Source organism: Eulemur rufifrons, chromosome 17 (assembly GCF_041146395.1).
Source record: "Eulemur rufifrons isolate Redbay chromosome 17, OSU_ERuf_1, whole genome shotgun sequence".
NCBI classification, from domain to species: Eukaryota; Metazoa; Chordata; class Mammalia; order Primates; family Lemuridae; genus Eulemur; species Eulemur rufifrons.
The window spans coordinates 21,580,584-21,595,622 of NC_090999.1; the positions used below are offsets into that span (position 1 = coordinate 21,580,584).

The 15,039-nt window shown below is 41.5% G+C and overlaps 1 protein-coding gene across 3 annotated transcripts in view; it reads right to left on the reverse strand.

The window, feature by feature from the left end:
• MTMR12 (myotubularin related protein 12) overlaps window positions 1-15,039 on the reverse strand; it is a 68,774-nt gene that overhangs the window by 38,679 nt on the left and 15,056 nt on the right. The gene's annotated exons all lie outside the window — the stretch shown is intronic.

Consider the following 15,039-nt stretch of genomic DNA (forward strand, 5'->3'; position numbering starts at 1 on the left):
ATGCATTAAACTAACTATGTAAGATTGACAACAGAGGGGAAAGGGCAGGCATTCCTTATAAGAAATAAGTATCACACAGCAAAGCAAGGCAGCTCAAACAGAGTCAGAAAGAGAATAGACGACATGCACAGCGTGGTTCCCCTTCTCCCTCCAGTAAGAATCAAAGGCTAGAAGCAAGAGAAGATTGTGTGTTCTTGAGAGAAAACGGACATATGCGCAGGCTTGAAGGCAGGAAAATGTGAATGTATCAAGTCAGCATTGATCCATCTACTCTGTAGCACACCGGTACTCAGTAAAGACAGCTGCAACATTCTTTGCCCATTCTAAGTTACCCAAAACCACAAGACAGTGCCAAGGGGTGCAATCACTTCTAATGGGGAATCCAGGCCAGGTTCTGTGTCACTGCTTATCACTAAAAATATATTCAAGTGTCTCTATTTTGGGTTGTGTTTATTGGATATTCAAAGATAATTAGCAAACCTTAATGAATTAATGGACCAAAGTGACGATACATGGCTGTTAACGTAACAAAGACAGATGGGCCTTGTAATGATGTCTGCCACACCATCTATTAAGTGTTCTTGCCAAAAGATCTAACCTCATTCTGCTTGAACTTTCATGCCAATCAACCAATTTATAAGAAACACCAAAGGCCAGGCTCAGTGGCTCACACCTGTAATCCCAGCAGTTTAGGAGGCCGAGGTGGAAGGATTGCTTGAGGCCAGGAGTTTGAGACCAGTCTGGGTAACATCGCGAGACTCTGTCTCTACAAAAAATTTAAAAGATTAGCTGGCACAGTAGTGTACACATGTAGTCCCAGCTTCAGCACAGGAATTCAAGGCTGCAATGAGCTATGACTGTGCCACTGTACTCCAGCCTAAGTGATAAAAGGATATCCTCTCTCAAAGAAGAAAAAAAAAAAAACAAAAAGAAATACTAAGACAGAGAAACACGTTAAATGACACACCGTAGGTATGCAATCAGCCAAATTCTGACTGTGGAAAATTCTCCAAGACACAAAAAATTTTGTTAACAAATAAAACTAGATTTTTTTTTTTTTTTGGTAGAAAACTCTAGGTGCGAAAAGTTTTCTGAATTTGTTAATTCAGACTCAAATATGGCATTAGAAGAAACTTGGGTACAGCTGAGGCAGAGATGCACTAGATGGCCATCTTTTTTTTTCTGAGACAGAGTCTTACTATGTCGCCCTGGGTAGAATGCAGTGGTGTCAGCAACCTCCAACTCCTGGGCTCAAGGGATCCTCCTGCCTCAGCCTCCCAAGTAGTTGTGGCTGGACTACAGGTGCACTCCATGATGCCCAGCTAATTTCTCTATTTTTAGTAGAGATGGGGTCTCACTCTCGCTCAGGCTGGTCTTGAACTCCTGACCTCAAGCTACCCTCCCACCTCGGCCTCCCAGAGTGCTAGGATTACAGGCGTGAGCCACCTCACCAGGCCTAGAAAGCCCATCTTGAGGCTGAAGAAGAATGCCATGGCTTTTCCAGAGAGCCCATATTGAGATGGTCTATTTTGGAGATGACTGCAATTTCCATCCCAGGAGATGCCAAAAACTCAAGTCCCTCTGAGGCAGGGCTTCTCAAACTTGGGGCAAGTGAGATCACCGGGAAGCCTGTTACCTACACACTCTCAGACCCCTCACAAGCCTACAGACTCAGAGTGTGGAGATGCAGGTTGGCCCTCTGGTTTTGTAAAATGCTCCCCAGATGATTTTGATGCATTGCTCTGGGATTTAAGAAAGAGGGACCATTCTTGCACATGTAAATGCTATGAGTGTTTTGGTGATTTAGAAATTCTTGTTGAGTGTTCTCATCATTTGTCATTGGCAAAGAACTAAATTAAAGCACAATTATCTTTGACAGGTTCTATCATTTTTCCCCAAGGAGAGAGTAAAGTTATTCATTAAATTCAATCAGCTTTTGGAAAACTATAGAGATCATCTTGACTGGTGGCTGGAATTCAGTCCAAACATTGGAGCAAGCTTGGAGAAGACTGGCCTATTGTTATGTCAGCAGAAGGAAGTCACACGATCCAAAACTACCTACATTAACTCTTTGACTGGTTAGTGAAATTCTTTCTTTACATTCCAGAAACAAAACAATCAGGAGCTATTTTTTAGGATTCTGTCCTACCCAACCCCATCATCCCCCTTCCCCAGACTACTTACTCTTCCCTGATCTTGCAACCTCCCGGAGTAAACTACCTCCTCCCCAGTCAACTGCAAGGGGAAACTAAGAAGGATACATCCATACATCGGGCTAATCATTTTATCTCTCCTATTAATTTGGCTAAAGGGCTAAGAGATGCTAATCAAGCTTGCAGCTTAAACTAGAGACCTGTAAATTTGGCCACAAATATGGAGAAGCAGAGAAAGCTGTTCTGCAGAGAACAGAAACATGAAGACGATACGAGAGATAAAAGCCATAACAGCCCGCCTCTTGGCCACACAAATAATGGCCTCAACTCTCATGGCTTCCCCAGCTTTTGTGAGGCCCAACCACATCTTTGACCCACAGTTCCATGAGTCACATCTGTATTTGTATAATAAATTCCCTTGTTGACATAAAATAGCCAGTGCGGGTTTCTATTAATTGTCACCAAAGATATTGACTTAGGTCAAATGCACTGATGATAGAGAAACCACAAATGTCACCCAACATGTCAATGTACCATATATCAAGAACCACAGGATCAGGAACTAAGGTCAGAGCCACCACCTCACAAGAAAGATTGGCAGAGAAGAGTCAAACACCAGACGTGGCATCTACTGCCTCAAGTGTGTGGCTTTTAGGTGGGGTGAGGATGGATAAGGCCTCCAAACCGTAAGGCCCTCAGAGGATTTTGCCATTATCCAGCTGATAACACCCCTGAATGGCTTTCTTTGGCTGCTACCACCACATTCCCTGCATGATCTCTCTGGGTGTAGAGGCACATACCCTGCCCCACCCACTCCAAACACATACAAGGTAAAGCAGAAAGTGACTTAAATAACTTAAAATAACAAAGAATCCATCATTCTTAGCCTTGTCATTTCCAAAGCTATACATGTATATGTTTATACATACATACATACACACACATTTTTAAAATATTTTTTCTTTTTAAAGCAGAAGACGTTAGCTTCAAAAGATAGCTAAGTCTGCACATGAACAGGGAGAAGCTCATTTATGAGAGACAAAGCTCATTTAAATGAATTCTTACCAAGTGTTAGGTCCCGGACACTAAAGGATAAACAAAAGATAGATAATACCGGCACACTTTTACAATCATAATATAAGCTGTAATAAAAGTATTGATATGGGGCTACAGGCGCACAAAAGTAGAGCACCTAACTGTAGGGAGACCAACAGAGGGGAGACTGTCCAAGCCAGTCCTTCTAGGGAAGTGGCTCACACGGAATGTGGTGGAGTTCAGTAAGTGGACAAGCAGAGAGAGGAAGAAAGAAAAGAGGAGGTGCAAACACACGGAGGCAAGTAACATGAAGTGAGAAAGATGACTGGGGCTAGGTCACAGCCTGAAGGACTGTGTACGCCATTTTGAGGACTTTGGTCTTTACCCAGTGGGGAGCAACTGAAAGATTTTAAGGGGAGTGAATTAAGCACATAGTATTTACTACTTTCAATAAACCTCTTTCAGGAAAAAGCACAGGACTAACCCAGGATCCTGGGTGGGTTCTAGCCTGCAAAAAACATCAGGAGGATCTTGGGCAGGTGTCCTGGCCTCAGTGTCCTCATCTGAAAGAACGGAATTAAGGGCTATATAGCCCGCCCCATAAGATGATGCGTAAGGGAGTCTGTGCAAGGTCAAAATTATATGGAAGTGAGTCTGTGTCCAAAAAGGAGGCAGGATCCTTCGTGGCTTTCACTCACTAAAACAGAAAGACTCTGGGAGACCCACTCTCTCAATTCCAAATCGCTCACTCAGCGCATGTAACCTTATTTTCAGAGATGAATATCAATATATTATACTAGAGCATTTCCTACAAGAAAAAAGGCTGAGGACCTTTTCCCACTCATCCTCACCTTTGTCAAATGCCCCAAAAGTTTAGTATACATTTTTCATTTTAAAAGCACTGACTCCTCTTCTTCCCTAGAATAATGCTAAACGCATTTTAATGTTGGCACCATGCTCCTGACCAAAAATCAATCTGACAGAGAAAAGGAAAAACTCAAAAAGCAACTAAGTCATCCAGGAGCCACATATTTTATGAAGCAAGTGGTAATTTCAACACTGGAAGAGGATGACAGAAAACCACCAAGATTCCCAACAGTGCTCAACTCCCTACTAAAATTGTCACCATTCATCACACTTTCTTCAGCACTGCAGACAGGGAGAGGTCAGAGTAACACAATAAGATGTATGCTGGTGCTGAAAAACCAATGTCTAAGAAACAGTAATCTAATCATCAAATGTATGATTGTCACCAAAGATATTGCATTGATGTCCCTATCTCAAATGCCACTAAATAAATTAGACTAAACCTTATTCATCTAAAACCTAGATCATATAACAAACTCACCTATTTGATATAATACCGAAAATGTTAAGTCAAAAAGCTTCTCAGCAGTAGTAACAGTTGAGTCTAATGTTGTGCTTAAGATCAAGGCCTCCACAATGTTTATTTAACAGGCTCAACTTCCACCTCAACTGTAGGTTTTTAACTCTAATGACAACAGCCAACATTTAGTAAGCTTCCATTATGTATCAGATAAGTACTCTTCATTAGAATCTCATTACTCCTAGCAACTACTCTGAGACAGGCATAACTTGTTTCATTCCACTTGGCTTTATTGTGCTTCCCAGATAGTGTGCTTTTTATAAAAGAAGGTCTGTGGTAACCACAAGTCTATTAGGGCCATTTTCCCAACAGCATGGGCTCATTTCATGTGTCTGTATTACGTTTTGGTAATTCTTGTAATATTTCAAACTTTTTCATTATTATTACATCTGTTAGGGTGATCTGTGATCAGTGACTTTTGTTTTAAAAGACAGCATCTCGCTGTTGTTCAGGCTAGAGTGTAGTGGTATGATCACAGCTCACTGTAACCTCGAACTCCTGGCTTTAAGCCATCCTCTCACCTTAGCCTAAGTAGCTAGGACCACAGGCACATGCCACCACGTCTGGCTAATTTTTTTAAATTTTATTTTTTATATAGATAGAGTCTTGCTCTGTTGCCCAGGCTGGTCTCAAACTCTTGACCTCAAGCAATCCTGCCACCTCAGCCTCCCCAAGTGCAGGGATTACAGGTGTGAACCACCATGGCAGGCCTTGACCAGTGATCTTCGATGTTACTACTGTAAGCATTCTATGGCACCACAAACCATGTCCACATAAGATGGCAAACTTAATTGTCAAATGTTATGTGTGTTGTGACAGATCCACTGGCTGTTCCAGTCAATACAACAATTTTGAAATTAGGCCAGTCAATAACCCTACAATGGCCTCTCAGTGTTCAAGTGAAAGGAAGAATTACACGTCTCTCACTTTAAATCAAAAACTAGAAATGATTAAGCTTAGTGAGGAAGACATGTTGAAAGCTGAGACAGACCAAAAGCAAGGCCTCTTGTGCCAAACAGCCAAGTTGTGACTACAAAGGAAAAGTTCTGGAAGGAAAGTAAAAGTGCTACTCCAGTGAACACAAGAATGATAAGAAAACAAAACAGCCTTATTGCTGATATGGAGAAAGTCTGAGTGGTCTAGATAGAAAATCAAATCAGCCACAACATTCCCTTAAGCCAAAGCATAATCCAGAACAAGGCCCTAACTCTATTCAATTCTATGAAGGCTGAGAAAGGTGAGGAAGCTGCAGAAGAAAAGTTGGAAGCCAGCAGAGGTTGTTGGTTCATGAGGTTTAAGAAAAGAAGAAGTCATTTCTGTAACATAAAAGTGCAAGAGGAAGCAACAAGTACTGATGCAGGAGCTGCAGCCAATCCAGCTCAGATAACTGATGAAGGTGGCTACACTAAACAACAGACTTTCAGTGGAGATGAAACAGCTTTCCAATGGAAGAAAATGACATCTAGGACTTTCATAAGTTAGGAGAAGTCAATGCCTGACTTCAAAGTTTCAAAGGACAGATTAGCTTTCTCGTCAGGGACTAATGCAGCTGGTGACTAAGTTGAAGCCAATGCTCATTTACCATTCAAAAAAATGCTAAAACTACTCTGCCCTGTGCTCTATAAACAGAATGACAAAGGCTGGATGACAGCACACCTGTTTACAGCATGGTTTACTGAATATTTTAAGCCCACTGTTGAGACCTACTGCTCAGAAAAAAAGATTCTTTTCAAAGTATTACTTCTTACTGACAATGTACTTGACGCCCAAGAGCTCTGATGGAGATGTACAAGGAGATGAATGTTGTTTTCTTGCCTGCTATTACACTATCCATTCTGCAGCCATGGATCAAGGAGTAATTTTGACTTTCAAAACTCTTATTATTTAGGAAATACATTCTGTAAGACTATAGTTGCCATAGACAGCTATTCCTCTGATGGATCTGGGCTAAGAAAATTGAAAACCTTTTGAAACAGATTCACTATTCTAGATGCTATTAAGAAAATTCATGATTCACAGAAGGGGGTCAAAATAGCAACATTAACAGGAGCTTGAAGAAGTTGATTCCAACCTTCATGGATGACTTGGAGGGGTTCAAATTTCAGTGAAGAAAGTAACTGCAGATGTGGTGGAAATAGCAAGAGAACTAGAACTAGAAGCAGAGCCTGAAGATGTGACTCAACTGCTGCAATCTCGTGATGAAACTTTAACAAACGAGGACTTGCTTCTGATGGATGAGTTAAGAGTGGTTTCTTTATATGGAATCTATTCTTGGTGTGGCTGTGAATGCTGTCGAAATGACAACAAAGAATTTAGAATAGTACATAAACCCAGTTGATAAAGCAGCAGCAGGGTTTGAGAAAACTGACTCTAATTTTTAAAGAAGTTCTATTGTGGGTAAAATGTTATCACACAACAGTGAATGCTACACAGAAATTGCTCAAGAAAGGAAGAGTTAACTGATGCAGCCTACTTCATTGTGTCTTATTTTAAGAAACTGCCATCTGGGAGGAAGGATGGCCCAGTCATTAAGCCAATAGGTGCTGGAGTCTGACGAGCCTGGATTCAAATCTTAAGGGGGAAAAAAAAAAAAAAAGAAATTGACACCAGCCTCCCAAACTTTCAGCAACCACCACCCTGATCAGTCAGCAGCCATCAATATCAAAGCAAGATCCTTCATTAGCCAAAAGACTATGACTCACCGAAGGCTGAGATGATTGTTAGCATTTTTAATAAAGTATTTTTTAATTAAGGAATATATATATTTTTTAGACATAAAGCTATTGCACACCTAATACACTACAATATAGTATAAATGTAACTTTTTTTGTTTTTTTTTTTGAGACAGTCTTGTTTTGTCACCCTGGCTAGAGTGCACTGGCCTCATCATAGCTCACTGCAACCTCAAATTCCTGGGCTCAAGTGATCCTCGTACCTCAGCCTCCTGAGCAGCTGAACTACAGGCTTGAGCCACCACACCCAGCTAATTTTTCTATTTTTAATAGAGATGGGGTCTCGCTCTTGCTCAGGCTGGTCTCGAACTCCTGAGCTCAAGTGATTCTCCTGCCTAGGCCTCCCAGAGTGCTAGGATTACATGCGTGAGCTGCTGCGCCGAGCCTAAATATAACTTTTACATGCACCGGGAAACCAAAAAATTTGTGTGACTTGCTTTATTGCAATACTTACTTTACTGAGGTGGTCTGGAACTGAACCTACAATATCTCCAAAGTATGCTTGTACTAGTATTATCTCCATCTTACAGATAATGAAACTGAGGCTCAAATAGGTTCAGTAACTTGTCTGAGGTGTTATATGAAAACACAAGTTATTAACCAAGGATCAGCCCAACTCTTGTTTAACTCAGAGCTCACATTTTTCACTGCTGGATACCACTTCTAACAAACATGGTTTCCAGTTTCCTACTGCAAAAGAGAGATTTGTTGTAGCATTCATTGCTTCTAGTAGGAAACTCTTACTACAAAACTAATTAGAACAAATCAGAAAATTTCCCTTAAGAGAACTGTACTTCAGATATAAGGATGTGCCAATACAGTACAAAAGCACGTGGAAGTTAAAGTCAGCTACCACTCCTGAGGATCCGCGAAAGGCAGCCTGGTCATTTTCACTCACTGGTTCTCAAAAAGTCAATTCTCTGGATTCTCACCAAGTTCACATTCAGAGTGTACATCTTCTCAAAAGTGTGATGATCCTGGTGCACCTTAGGAGAGGCAGAAAAAGGGAAGGCCCTCCCAGAAAGACCTTGAAAAGAACTGGGGGTGGGGGCGGTCCAATGAAGCTCTGATAGGTCAAAATGTTTATAAATGCTCATTTTAATAGCTTTGAGTCAAAAACTGGAATTGTTGTTCTTAGATTAATTTTACCCAGCCAGAGGGGCAAATTCCAAGAGGCAACATCCCTAAAGGTTCCAAAACACAATTTCTTTCCATTGCATTTGGCACCAAAGTACTGAAACAACACAACACAGACATTTCATTTCCTCAAAGTTGTCCTACTTTTCTAGAATGAACATTTAATACTCTTTGTTTTTTCCACTATTAATAAATAGAAAATCTGAGGGAGAAAAAAACATATTCCCATATTAGGTGGGAATCCATGTGTATCTTAAAACAAAATTTATCTTTTTTTAAAGTAGAAAGTTGTATTTTTAATATGAATAATTTAAGTTTTTATCTTTCCCCATGTCTCTTCAATCTTCTCTCTGTACATGTACTAAAAACAGAAATAATTCAAACTTGGAGGCCACAGTCCAAATCCGGCTCTGACACCTACAGGCATGACCTAGGGGCATGTCATTTAACCTGAATGAGCTTTAGTTTCTTCCTCTATAAAATGGAAATAATATTACCTAATATGGAGGCTTTAAGAGATGTCTGTGTAAATACCTGATACATGTACCCAGTAACAGTACTTGTTATAATTGCTGGACATAGTAACGTCTGTTGCTTATTACTGATTTCCTTTCTTTCATATTCTCCTTTCCTCTCATGAGTAAACAAAGAAGAGTTACAATTATTCAAGATTCTGTCACATAAGTATAATAAATTTTACTTCTCTCCCAGTCCTGTTTCCCACATTAAATTAATTGAGGCAAGCACCTCAATTCTTTTTTTCTGTGGCTCAGAAACTCCTGAAATTAGCAACACCCAAGTTGGCTCCAATTACATCAAACTTTAACTATCCAGGAATGTCTGAAGCCATGGAAAAAGAAATGACATTTTCTATTAATAGTATTTGTTTTCTAGCAGCCCACTGTGATTTAGGTCATTATGTATCTTACCTTTTGCAATTGAAAGTACTATGAACCCACTACAAAACCCAAAGAGTAGACTAGTGGCTTTCTTAAGAGAGCGGCACATCTGAGGAAGGGCCTGCTCAGGCATGCTGTACAAAAGAAAAGTTATCTCAACCAATTTTATTTAAAGTAGATCAAGTTGCTGAAAGTCAATTAACAAATTGAGAATAAAAACCTATATAAGCACTGGAGCACTGGAATTTAAGGTGCCATGCTGTACACAATCATCACTAATATCTAACCCTTCTCTGGTTCACACTTCAAAAAAATTATAAACACACACTATGTAATTCTTATAGATAATCAACTCAAAAAAGTAAGTACCCTCATCACCACCACCACCAATTGCACGCATCCCCCCCAAAATCAAAATACACATCAGTCCTAAGAAAAGATATAATCTAGAGGACTCCAACAAATCAGACTATATAAATAGAAATCATAAAGAAATCTTCCTTTCAAAAAAAGGTTTATTTGAAGTTTTTCTTTCAGTGTGGTTTTCAGAAGTTACCTGTTTGGGTGGTGGAGGGGCTAGGAAGAACAGAACAGAGCATAGTCATTGGCAATGTCTGTAGTCTCTTCATCCTTGTATTTCACAATCACTTTTCAAACTCCATGAGAAAAACAAAGAAAGAACTAACAAATATGGAGACATTACAATATTCTTAAGAGAAAACAGCTATACCATCCTTTGCTTGGTGATCCCAGAATGAACATGGTTGAATGGAGGAGAGGGAAGGTAGATACCAATAGGGGTACAGGAGCACCCACATCTGGATGTGCTGAGTCCTAAATGTGGATCTCAGAGTGAGTTCCAAGACACGATGAAATTCCTGTATGTACATCCTACTCCTGATCATGCTGGGTTCCGAATGCATAAAGCTGACGTCTTCATCAGTAAATCTGCTGGACAAATGATTTAAGACTGTCCAACTTGACCTTTACAAACGAACAAGTAAATTCAATCTCTTCCTTAGTGACATTACTACTACATCTTTACTCAAGAGTCACTTGTGGACAACAGAAATCACAAATGTCTAATCTGAGAATGCCAAAGTCTACTGCTCCTCTTTCCAAAGTGTGTACAGGGCCATCCCTTACTGAGGTTGAATAATTATAAACATTTCAGGAGCCATAAATGGCAGCTATTATTTAAAGAGCTTTATACTTATCAACTCGTTTAATCCTCACAGCAGGCCTCTGCAATAGTTATTATACCCACAATTATCCCCATTTTACAGATGGAAAACACCCAGCTAGCACATGGCAGACATGGAAGTCAAACTCAGGTATGCTGGCACAATCTGTGTCATATAGTCTCTTCTGTGAAAAGAAGGAATGAAGGTAAAAAGGAAAAACGAGACAGAATGAGCAGTGAAATAACTGCTAGACCCACCTGAAACCAGGTCAAAGCAAGCATCACAGAAAGTGCCCAAAGAAAGCCTCATAGAGTGTCATACAGAGGCCAAAAGAAGCTAAAGGGAAAAACAACAACAAACACCTACACCCCATGAGTAATGGATCTAAGTGACACTGGCCAGCTGCATGGGGAAGAAACTGGAGGCTTCTCAACACCAGCTGAGTTACCTCTCACGACTTACTCCACTGGGTCCTGAGTCTAAGGCATAACTCTCTGATTGCCACCCCAACCAACCCTGGAGAGTTCAATGGGAATCTTCTGATTCACCATGCTCCAGGAAAGGCTCCAAGCATGAATAACACTGCCATGTACTGTCTGGTCAATGCTGTTTCCCTTCAAGCGTATATCGTCCTGAGGTCATCCTAAGAGCCCCCCTTTACACTTCCTCCCACTTTACCCTCAATATCCAATCTATCACCAAATTCTATCCATATAACCTTTAAATAGATCTAGAACCCACCCATGGTCCTCTCTTCTGCCCACCAGCACCACCCTATTATCTCTCATCTGAACCCCTGTGATAGCTTTCCAACTGTTTCCCCTCATCTTTATAAGCCATTCTCCACCCTAAAGCAGGAGTGGTCCTTTCAGAACACAGCCTGCTTTGGCTTAGTCGTGGAATGAAGATAATGCCCTGATGTGGCCTACAAGGCCCTGCACAGTCTGGCCTATATGTACCTGTCTAATCTGGTCTCCTACCATCCTCTTCATTCTTCTGTGAGTTTGGTCTTAAGGGCCTTCTTTCAGCCTCCCATACCTGCCTTGCTTCCCTCCTATCTTGGGTGTTTTATAGGCAGCTCCTCCTGTTTAGAATGTCTTTATTTCCCCTCTTTGCCCTGTGAATTTTGTGTATCCATCAGATACCAGGCCAGGGGTTATTTCCTTAGGGAAGTCTTCTCTGTTACCAGGTTCTTACAGCCCCATATATCTCTCCCTCCTAACACTTGTTACAATTGCAATTTCATGTTTGTTTATCTAACTACTTAAGTTGTTCTTCCCATCTATCTATAAACCCTTTGTGAGCAGGTCTTTGAGTTTTTGTTCACCATAGGTCCCCAGAATCTAATAAGGTCCTTGAAAATAGTAAATACTCAAAAGATTTTGTTGAATAATTTAGTAATAACTTTAAGTAGTGAGAGGTCTTAAAAACACTTAACGCTTTTAAATAATTTTAAATTTCCTAATAAGCTGACTCTAAAATAAGCAGAGACCAGAGGAATATACGGGAGATTAAGACACAATAGCTAAGTTGGGGCACTAATATGGATGGCATCACCAAATGCTCTAATCATATCATAAAGCACTAGAGAAAAGGAGCATTCCACTAAAGACTGCCACATATGTGGTATTAACAGGAGGACTGTTACTGGTGAAGCCTGTCCAGAAAGAACTGCAGGAATGCCACAGTAGTGCACAGGCCTATCCCATGATCTCACAGCCAATCCAACCAGCAGTTGTCTCTGCATTATCTCTGTTCTTTGGGATGGCAGGAGCTTCTTAAACCATCAACTGGTTTCAGAGACAGGCCTAGAGTCCCCCGTAAGCCTCTCTTCCTTCAACTCTGATACTTCCTGCCAACTGCCTATCAGCAACTGGTGACAATCTGACTTCTGCAGCTGTGAAATGTGAAAGAAAATTCCTCACTGACTCCATTAACTATCACGCTCAATGTGCAGGAATAAAATATATATGAACCATATATGAACCATAAAAAGATATGGTTCTTTAATAATCAGGCAGAACTAGTTTTACTGGTTATGCTGACAGACTCTTCTTGAAAATGAACTCATCTAGGCCGGGCGCAGTGGCTCACGCCTGTAATCCTAGCACTCTGGGAGGCCGAGATGGGCGGATCATTTGAGCTCAGGGGTTCGAGACCAGCCTGAGCAAGAGCGAGACCCCGTCTCTACTAAAAATAGAAAGAAATTATATGGCCAGCTAAAAATATATATATAGAAAAAATTAGCTGGGCATGGTGGTGCATGCCTGTAGTCCCAGCTGCTTGGGAGGCTGAGGCAGTAGGATTGCTTGAGCCCAGGAGTTTGAGGTTGCTGTGAGCTAGGCTGACGCCACGGTACTCACTCTAGCCCGGGCAACAGAGTGAGACTCTGTCTCAAAAAAAAAAAAAGAAAATGAACTCATCTGAAAGTTAAGCAAATTTCCAACAAGCGTATCAGTTAAAAATGGCCTACCTGCTTGGTACAGCACCTCTTGCTAATCCACTTGAGTTTGGACAAAGCTTGTTATTATGGCACAAAAGAAAGGCAAAAACTGCTGGCATTGGGGTCACAGCATGTCCAGATTTTCAAAACTGGGACATCTCAGTGGCCTAAATTCAATTAAAATAGAGGCATGACACAAACGAAGAACTGCTCTGCCAGAGTGGTAGGATCAGGGCTGGACTTTTTTTGTTGTTAATTCCTCGTTTCAATGTTTACTCCAATGTTATGCTACCCTTTTTGTTTGTTTTAATTTAAAAAGAAGATAAAGACATGAAAAATAAGTCTTCCAGTTTCTGCAAGTTTTATCCCACAGATCAAAAGGAGCTAGCTACATCTGTTCTGGGTCCCATTGCGAGTATCAACAGTTCCCAGAACCCGCAGCTGCCACTACCCCCCACATCATCTGAGAACTTCTAAGAACCTCGTCCAAGCTGAGCCAGAAGCACTCCCATTCTGGCAATATCTACACCAGACAAGATATCAGAATTTGATAATTGCCACCCATTCTTCAGCAAGCTTATGGCCCAAAGGAGACACACCTACTGGAACCCACATCATACAGCTGGCTCAGCACTGAAAAAGTTGTCAATCTGATCTCTTCTCAGAACTATGTCTCTGGGAAGGAGTGGCCCCAAAATCACAGGGTTACAATGAGCCTGAGTCAATATTCAAGTTGTATGTCTGGTTACTCAGAGCTGCAAAATGACCCATCTCTAATATATATCAATTCATTTCAACAAATAGCTCCTGAATGTCCTAAATACCAAATGCTGGGGATAAAAAGATGAATAGGAATTGACTTTCACCTGCTTGAAATTTGGAAGAAAAATCATTGGAATACTGGGTAATCAGTGCCATAAGTACTAGAAGCCTACAAAAGATTCTATCCCTACACATTATCTCATTTAATCTCACAGCTCTGTTCACTACCATTATTGTTCTCATTCTAGAGATGGGGAAAACGAGACTGAGCCAGGTAAGAGAAGTGGGCCTCTAGCCTTGATTTACCTGACTAGAGCTGTGTTCTCAACCACAATCCAACCTGCCTCTCCCTCCTGACTACGCCCTCCTCCTGGACACTGTCTCCTCCCCTTGAGTTCACACACTCTCTCATTTACTGCACGATCCTTTCTTATGTACCTGCTCTATTGCAGGCAGAGCAAACACAGGAGTGAACACAACATACAGCTCCTACCTTCCTAGAGTATGTAGCAGCCTGACACGACCACCAGTATTAATAAAGATATGTGCTACGTTGGAGGGTGTAGAGGGTACAATGGGAATACAGCAGAAATACCTGGCTGCATTCAGAAAGGGTCAAAGAAGACTGCTACTCTCAGAAAGTGTCATTTATACTAAGACCTGAAAATGAGCATAAATTAGTTCCAGGAAGAATTGCCAACACTTTCCGGCTGCTCTTGCTCAAGTCTCCTTTCTGGGCAGGGTCCTCTTACCCGCTCCCCCCAACAAGCTCTGAGTTCCCTGGATGAGCTCTTCCACTAAGGAGTTTCAACAGCTTAAGCTGATGACACCCAAATGGCTCTTCACTCCAGATCTGTCTTCAGAGCTCGAGACCTGGATACCTCAATGGACTCCTGGCCACCTGCACTGGAATGTCCCTCGGATCCTTCAAATTCATATTTCAAAATCAGCTCATCACCACCCCCTCCTTCCCAAACCTGTTCCTCTGGGCTCTGGGTCAGGACTAACCACCCAGAAAGCTGGGAGTCATTCTTTACTGCTCCCTGCCTTTCATGTCCTGTGCTCTGCTTTCTCAGCAGCTCCAAACCCATCCACATCTATCCATCTCTGCTGCCACTCTCTGACTTCAGGCCACCATCATCTCCCACCTCACATGCTCCTGACTGCCAGCCTCACTGCCTTCCTCTGGCCCCCAGTGCAACCATGGGGTACCCCCAGTCCACTGTCTCCAATCCTGTCCATCTAACTCACTGTCCAATCCACTGTCCACACGGTTCAGGTCCTCTGTGAGGCTTTCTCTGCTCCAA